At 44.1% G+C, this 9,078-nt stretch overlaps 1 protein-coding gene across 2 annotated transcripts in view; it reads left to right on the top strand.

The window, feature by feature from the left end:
* Nucleotides 1-9,078, top strand: part of SEC16B (SEC16 homolog B, endoplasmic reticulum export factor) — a 45,857-nt gene continuing 36,779 nt past the window's right edge. For both annotated transcript variants that reach the window (XM_079762126.1, XM_079762128.1), the window contains exon 1: nt 1-316. The gene's annotated coding sequence lies outside the window, so the exon portion shown is untranslated. The remainder of the gene's footprint in view (nt 317-9,078) is intronic.

Below are 9,078 nucleotides of genomic sequence, written 5' to 3'. Positions count from 1 at the left end.
TATACTATTTAAGTTCTCCTTGGAATTCTTATTTAATCACATGAAGTGGTTTGTGAGGTTTCTCTCTGTAATCTCAGGTTGTGGCTTCTTTTCTTTGACCTTCTCAAGATGGCGGCCCGGTCCTGTTTCCAGCCTTAGGGTCCACACACGAAATCATACCGTTGGGAAACTGTTGCTGAAGCAAAACGGTTCCGGGCGGCTGACGTGGCATCAAAGTTCACAGTGTCTGCCAGCTGTGAGTAACAGCAGGCTGTCACGATGGGATAGAGCAGCAGCAGCAGCAGCAGCAGCAACTCCTGATTTAGGGGCAAACAATGTAAGTACTTATTTTCACCATTAATCAATTAACCCAAACCAAACACAAACTGAAGAATGCTTAGAGGGGAATATACTTCTTGTTAGAAACCCTTCCAGCAGATTCATTTGAGAAGCATTTGGTCTCAACCAGAGTAGAAAGGCATCAAGCCGGCACATGGTTTTCAGCAAAACGAAGAACCTTTCAGGGTCTTGTTTGAAAAAAACAAACGTCAACTGTGGTTCATGCTACTTTCAAATCCTAACTCCCTGAAGTGCCTGCAGACTCCGCAGGGGCTGTCCCCTGAAGCATGGAATGCATTGAGAATGTGCAAAAGGACATGTGATTTCAATTCACATAAAAATTTAGGCAGGTTTGATTATGGGAAGATGAAAGGAGGCTTAGCAGTTACAGTGTTTGGGGGAGAGGAGAGAGCCTGTTAAATATTTCAAGGAGGATTCAAGTTGGTTAAAGCTGACTGAGAGGCAATGTGGAAACTTCTGTTCTCAGGCTGCATAGAAGGCTAGGGGCGTGGTGCCTGCCAACTGGAGGAGTAATGAAACCCCGGCACAGACCCTGTTAGCAAGAGGTGGCTCCACAGCTGCTATTCCCAAGGCTTCCACACCCTCCAGTCATATCTGGAGTCCTGGGATTATCAGAGTTCATAAACTATGTGTTTATGGGTTGGTGATTATTTTTCTTTCTGTTGAGACCTTTTACTCTGACCTTTCAGCTCTGCATGAAACCTCACAAATGACCAACAGCGATGAACCCTGATTGTGGTTAACCTACTAACAGATATTTTGTATTGTCACCTCTATGCTGGGGATACCTAAGTGAACAAGATGGAAGAGTTCCCATGGCCCTTCAGAGTTTGCTGCCCAGCAGGAAAACCAGATGTTCTGAGAGGAGGAATGAATAGAGGGAGGGGAGTCAGGAGACCTGGATTCTGGGCCTGGCCTTGATCCCAATTAACCATATGGCACTCACTCTGGGCTTCTGTTTATGTGCTATACAGTGAGTGGGTTGGAAAGGGTAAGCCCTTCAGTAATTGATTCCTCACCTAGTGTGAGTTTTCCCCTTGCTGAACAGCTTCTCACACTGCATTGGATTTGCTCCACATCCCATTTGGAAATGGGTGCTTTACTGATGAAAGGGACCTCGTGTGTACCAGTTGTGACTTTCTATAATAGAAACTTGAAGCATCCTCCTGAATGGGCCCACTTACAGTGTGATGTGGGTAGGAGAAAAGGTTGCTTCTGAGAAAGATGTGTAAAAGGTAGGACTCATCTAACATATCTGAGTTTCTATTTTCAAATGGTTATTGATCATAGTAAATACCTTTCCAATAGCTGCTGATTTTTGAGGGGCAAAGACACAAAAGCCTGACACTAAGGAAAATGAAATTGCTTGAAATTGGTATGACCAAAAGACTATAGCTTGAAAGAAATTGAATCAAAAATAAACCAGGCTGTGTTTTCAGTTAGAGTAGAAAATACAAACCAAAACAAAACAAAAAACCACCCATCACTGATGACTGTATGGTGCATCCTCAGCTTCCTGAAACTCATCACCATAAGCTCAGTCACTTTGGGCTTTGGAAATTGTGGGAGTCTCATTAATAGGTATTAATAGAATGATGGACAAGATTAATTTCTTCAATGTAACGAGTATGCATACTAATTTCCCCATCAGGCGGGCCTAGCCTAGCTCCCATAATATCCACATGGACATTCATACATCCCTCGCTGTCCCTCTCACGTCTCAATGGCAGACATGTGCTTCTCAACCTTTGAGTAATCCATTCTCTTGGGTTTGGAACTACATCCCCAATTGGCTTCCTGAGGGACTACATCCATCACTCATTTTCTTTATTCTCCTGTCTCTCAGTTCTATCTCTAACTGGCTTCCCACCATAAGGTAGAAAATTTTGAGTGTCTTCTGTTTTGTACCAGCCAGCCAACCCACCAGCTCATGAATAACCACTCATGGTCCCTCCTTGCTGTCCTGTCCCTTTAAAAAATATTTTTATTGATTTCAGAGCGAGGAAGAGAGAGGGAGAAAGATAGAACCATCAATGATGAGAGAGAATCAATTGACCAGCTGCCTCCTGCATGCTCACTACTGGGATTGAGCCTGCAACCCAGGCATATGCCCTTGTCCGGAATCGAACCTGGGATCCTTCAGTCCGCAGGCTGATGCTCCACCCATTGTCCTGTCCCTTTTCTGACCATTCCATCAACCCTATGGAATCCAGTGGACACTTTCAAGTTCTTCTATAACTTGATCTCTTGCTGTATCTCTTCTCTTTACCTCTTCCTCTTTCTTGACAATCTCTCCTTCGTTGGCTTCTAACTCTGCCTTCTCAGTCTTCATGAACTTCTCTTTCTCTGCCTTTTACCTTAAGCTATTATTTTCTTATTTTGAAGTCTGGGGTCTTCCTTGACAATCTCATCCATATCCATGGTTTTAATGATGATTTGCCTGCAGATAATGCCTAAATCAATCCTGATAACACCTACACACAAATCTTTAGGAAAGAATCAATGTATAGACAAACACCACCCACCACCAATGTAAGTCCCAGCAGATTTCTCTCAGGACCTTGTCCTGTAGGCAACCCAACTTACCATGGCACAGCCTGAACTTACCTTTCCTCACAACACTCGCTTCTTCCTGTAAAATGCATTTCAGTCTTGATCAGGGACATGGCCATCTACCATCATCAGGGCAGAGCTGCATGAATACAATTAACCTCTAAATCCCATTTATTCTGCCTCTGTTTTTTCTCTTGAACCTGACACCACCCCCTGCTCACCTTTCCCCTTCACCAGTGTTAGTTTGGCTTGCACTGACTTTAAAAAGGTGGGCAATGGCAACTGCCTCTTAAGCACCCCCTCCCCGCCCCGCCTCATGCCTGCAGTCTGGCACTCCCCAAGCCATTCTCTTTGTTGGGACCTGTGTGTTTTTCTAAAATGTCAGTTTGATGATGTCACTCACCTGCTTTGTGTCTTTCAGAAGCGTCTGGTAGTCTTCAGCAAAAATCCTAAAAAATGACCATCTGGCTTCCTTTCTCCCACTCCCCTAAGTGGGTGTTCCCCTCCAGTCTGATTAGATGTAGTGGGTCACCAGAGCCTGCCAAGCTGAACCTCCCCTCCATACTTTTGTGCTGACTGATTCCTCTTCTGGAACCACTCCAATCCTCCAATTCACTGGGTAAATCCTAGTTCTCCAACAGCATTCCATCCTTAGTGAGAAAGGAAATATCCTTAGGAAGCTTGTATGGAAATTACATCATAGAAGCAATGTCAGGAAAGGCAGCAAGTATTTACTCAGCTTGCAGAGAATCTATCACATTCATTTATGGAATGCTCCCCTCATATAATGACCTTTGGCCATCTCCCTTGTGATGGCTGCAGACATTTATGCTTAGAAAAGAGACTTCTCCATCATCTTGTCGTGCCCTTCAGTGTCCTCCAGGAACTGAAGTTTGAACTTTGCTTTCTGGTATCATAAGTGGCTCTTATGGAAATTGCCCTGACGTGCTAAATTCAGCATTAAAGCAGCACTCCTGGGGATCTTAACTGTATCTGCAGTCACTTATTCCAGACCGGGAGAACAGGGTGTGAGTACCACTAAAATGCGTGTATGCGCTCACGCTGTGCACACACTTGAGCTATTTCTGTCCATGGAACAGCAGGCAGAGGAGTAGCCAGCAAAGTATGTGCCTCATTGACTAACAAGCGGGACAAGAACATACAGATATTGATCTTTGAGTTCTTATGTTTATGATTACATAGAGGGGTGGGCAAAAGTAGGTTTAAAGTTGTGCATGAAACACAGAGTTTATTCTTGTTTTGTTATTTATTAATTATTGTGTTACAACTGTAAACCTACTTGGCCCACCTCTGTATATATCAGGTTGAGTGAACCTACTTACACTCCAGGTAATTTGCATGGAATGGATTTTTAAATAATTGCCTTTTTGCCTTAAATAGATCACGTGGCTATTACCAGTATGCTTGTCTGGACAGAGCTTTGACTCGAAGTCCTGTGATTGCTTTTCCTCCACTCAATGACTGATAATGACACTGTGAGTTTCGTGAGATCTCTTATTCCTTCTGGTCTCTCTTTTACTGCCCCTAAATGGACAAACGCTTTACTGATGCCACTGGGTAATAAAACCAATGAGCCAAGGATGGGTTCCTCTGGGGAAGACAATTATGGTGAAATGGATTATTATGAGAGAGAAGGCAGAATGAAAATTTAAAATAATAACCTCAGATTAGATTCTAAGCTAATAATAAAGGTAAAAATTGAATATGAACTGCTATTATAAATGCTAAATAAGGACAAATACCCTGATCAGCCTAGAAGATAATTCTTCTGCTTTGTTCTTTTAAACAACCCTGACAACATCTATTTCTTGAACACTTACTCTGTGCAGGCACAGAGTACATTTCCTAGATCATGCATTTCATCTCTTCATCAAATATTAATTGAGCACCTACTGTATGCCATGAATAGTACATTGTCTCATTTTCCCCACCACAATAATGTATATCTATTATTATACAATCAGTTAACAGATGAAGACAGTTGGCCTGAGAGGTTACGTAACCTTAACCTTGAGGTCTCACAGCTAGTCAGTGGAGGCACTGGGACTCAAATCCACCTTCGATTACAGAACCTGAGTTCTTGAACACTGTACTGTATACAGTGAGCTTTGTATACAGGTTAGCTTGTCACACCTTTAACAGAAGTATGGAACCTGGAAGAGTGAAAGAAAGACTTATTCAAAGTCCACTCTTCTATTTATCAGGCCTTTTTTTTTTTTTTCTGATACATTCATGAGGCCCTGTGTGGTACTTTTTAGACTTAACTTTAAAGATAAGGGAACTGGAGTTCATAGAGATTTCATTTCAGCGAGAGAGGAAAGGAGAGAGAAAGAGAGAGAGGAGGGATTGAGAGAGAGAGAAATACATAGATTTGTTGTTCCACTTATTTCTGCATTCATTGGTTGGTTCTTGTATGTTCCCTGACCAGGGATGGAACCTGCAACCTTGGTCTATCGGTGACGCTCTAACCAACTGAGCTACCCAGCCAGGGCTGAGATTGAATTATGTTTTCCTCGAAGGCATATGGCTGGGAAATGGCACCGTTAAAACTAACTAAGTCCAGGCTTCGATTCCTATTTCCTTTCCTCCAGGCCTTTGCTATGCCCCAAAGTGACTGAGAGAACGATATTTTATAAGGAAACAGAAACAGGACTATGGAACCTGGAGTAAGAAAGCTGTAGAGTGGCATGTTTTCTTCTGTTCAGAGTTCAGATGAGAGTTTGAATCATGCATGTGTGTGGTATATCAGGAGGAGCATCTTGACTCTAAAGTTTTGGGGTGTTTCTATAAGGAGCCTGAGGATGTACCTCCACTGGAGAACAAACACTTTCTGTGCCAGTAAACTGAGAGAGTCTCACAGAAGAGAGGATTCTTACCCAGCAGTGGAGAGCTTGAAAGCTGTGTGCGAGCGAGGGCCTGAGTTTCCCTGCCTTAGACACTGAGTCACCTGCAGGGATGGGTTCCTTCCAGCTCATTCGTTATGTGTCTGATGTCTGCTCTTGTTCAGAATGAGTTTCTTAAGCATTTCCACCAAGTGGCTGGAGTGACTTCTGGAGGTCCAGGGTATGTGTATATGAATGTGTGTGTGTGTGTGTGTGTGTGTGTGTGTGTGTGTGTGTGTGTCTGTCCCATTGCAAGTATGAAATTTCTTTGACATCTCATACTTCATTGTAAAAATTAACACAAAGTTGAATGTTATTCCATAATATCCAATTATACAGAACTTATGTTTATTTAAAATTAAAACATATCCTGGAGTTGGTGGTACAATAAAACTGGTATTTGTCCTGTACATCCTGCATTGTCCCTGGGGCTCTAAGTACTCAAGTGTGAGAAGAATTGGGCTGCACTTTCCTGAGGTTTCTAATTCTGATGTTTTAACCTCAAGCCATTCTTTCGCTCCTGTGTAGTGGTGTGACATAGATTCTCTATGTTCCCCTGATCTCAATGGGGGGTGCACTGGGTCAAGTGTAAAGGAAAAGTGTGATGTCACTGCAGTCATGGGCACTCAATTTATCCCTTCCTGATAAACTGTGCAGAACGCTTCCTACGCACGTTAGAGCATTTCCAGGGAGAGGAGAACAGTTAACATTTATTAAGCACTTACTGTACACCAAGAGCTTTGTAGGTTTTTAATCTAATTATACTCTTATAATAACTCTGGGAAGTAGGTTCTATTTTTATCCCCATCATACAGAAGAGGAATAGGAGATACAGAATAACTTGCCCGAGTTCACGCAGGGAATGGGGTTGAGATTCACACCCTGGCAGCCTTGTTCCGTGGCCACCAGGTGGTACTGCTCCTCTGGGGAATGTGTCCTATTGACCTTGGGAGCTCGGAGAACACTCCAAGCACTTCACAGCCCTTTATTTCATCTAGTGGGTGTATGAGTCACCTGTGCCGTGGAGCTTGCCGTGAGGTCAGAAGTCACAGCAGCATCCATCTGCCACCCCACTCATTCTGGTTCAGGGGGCACCGATAAAGTGGGACGGGTAAAGTGAGAGAGGTGGGGCCACCTCAGCCAGCCCAGGGCTGATAAAGAAGAATGGCTTCCCTCTTCTTCCTGAGCGACACATTGCTTCTCTGGCTCTTGGCAGCAGAGGTGGGTTCAAGGAGGGCAGGTTTGCAGGCAGCCAGGAAGGTGGCATTTCAAGGAGCCTTTTTGTCGGGCTCATACACGGGATTCCTCAGTCCCGTAGGAAACCTGAATTGCGCCCAAGCCTTCACTCCTGAGGTTGTGCTAAGAGCGACAGCCCCAGGACTGGCACTGGTAGCTTATGGTGCCTGTGCCAGGCTAATTGTCTCTGGCCCTCAGACCATGTTTTCCTGGCACATGCCCTTCCTGATAATTGGACTGCTGAGTGGCACACGCTACTGTGCATGTTGTCTGACACCCAGCTCCCCTGAAGGAAAGGGTCCCAGCTTTGGAGGCCAATGTCCGGCTGAAGCCACAAGCTCCGCCTCCGAGGCTGGTTCCAGGTGGCTTGCTGGGGTCAAGAGGCTGCTCTGCGCTAAACCTTTACCCCTTGATTCATTCTTGGAGACAGAGATACGAGCCACTTGCTGACTAAAAAGAGCCTTGTGTATCAGCTGTTGTTGGAAATGCAGCGTGGACATTATTTCAGTCATTCCCATTTTAGCTAAGATTTTTTTTTAAAATGGTGATTTAATATTTTTCTTTCACTGTCTGATTGGAGTGTGTCTTTTAGATGTATGTAGTTTAACAAGGTATGCTGGTCATTTAATTCTGATTTTGTCTCATTTATGCCCCATATGGCATCACTTTGGTTAATCTCTGCTCAGTCCCCTCAACTCAATGCTTCAGCATTCTCTTTTCCTTTTTCCAGAAAATTCCTATCAAAGTTTCACTCTATACTCATGATGTGAGAACTACTGGATACAGTTATACAGTTAGGTTATTGCTACTAAACATTTAAAATGTTCATTCATTCACAAATAAAAACTTTATTGAGTTCCGGTTAGATGTCAGGTACTGTGCCAGGCGCTTTGAGTATAGCATGGAATGAAGCTCAGATGTTCAAATCCCCATGAGTTTCAAGTCCGTCAAAGTGGTAGCCCACTTGTTACCCTGAGGACATGTTCCTAGGGAAAGCCCACTCCTATTTTCCGCACTAGCCCACCCAAACCTTCCTAACGTTTCTCCAGCCTCTTACCAAATGCTCACCCTGGTCTGGTGAGTAGAGATTAGCAGCATTATTAGCAGGGAGGATGCTTTTGTTAGACAGGTATCAAAAGAGGGTAGTCACTCCTATTTGAAGCAAGATCCTCATTGGTGGTCTGGCATTTGGAAAGGATGCAGGGACCGGGAAAGGAAGTTCACATACATTAGCAAGCGACCAGGGCTCCAGTTCTGGCTCATAGTTGAAATGCAGAGCAGGAATCAGGCAGGAGGATGGGACGCTTGGGGAAGGGACAATGTGAAGTCTGTCGCTGTTCCAGCACGAGGGAGCCCGTGGGATCACGCCAGGGCACTGCAAGCAGGGTGTGGGTGGCAAGACTAATTTTAGCCCACCTCCTGGTGGGGCGAGCTGCTAATGTATTTGTCAAGCTGGGTAAATTTGGTTGGAAACCAGGAGGAATTGAACTGCCAGGTTGAGAGATTTAGTAACTAGATATGTGGGCTGGGCAAGGCAGAGACCGATAAATCCCAAAGCTTTTGGGCTGATGAGAGCCCACCATGACCTATTTCGTTCCATGACCCATATAACTGTTGTATGCCGTATGTCTATACAATAATTAAAGCTAATTAAAATTGATCTTGGTTGGTGAGTGTTTGAGGAGTTTCATAACTACTCTTGAGATAACTAGAGATGCTTTGGGATGTCACAAAAAGAGCATTTGGAATAATTGAGCTAGATGTTTAAAGCAGAGATGTGCAACGAAAGCTGGCAGCAGAATGGCAATTCGCGAGTTTGAGTTTGAAAGAATGCTGAGTCAGGAACTAGGAGTTTGGAGTTGTAATCTGTATGCTGGTAAACTGGCTCTCTGGACACAGCCACCGCCACCGCCACCTTACTTTACAGCGTTTGACAGTTGCTATGTAAATACTCCCACCATGGTGGATGTTACCATTGGCTTCGTTACTGGCTCGCACGATTCCTGCGTAAGTCATAATCAGCCCTTGTAAAGCCATTGCAAGGTGA

Source organism: Cnephaeus nilssonii (genome assembly GCF_951640355.1).
Source record: "Cnephaeus nilssonii genome assembly, chromosome: 21".
NCBI classification, from domain to species: Eukaryota; Metazoa; Chordata; class Mammalia; order Chiroptera; family Vespertilionidae; genus Cnephaeus; species Cnephaeus nilssonii.
Note: the sequence above shows the minus strand (reverse complement) of the source record. Positions and strands in the feature narration are given on the sequence as shown.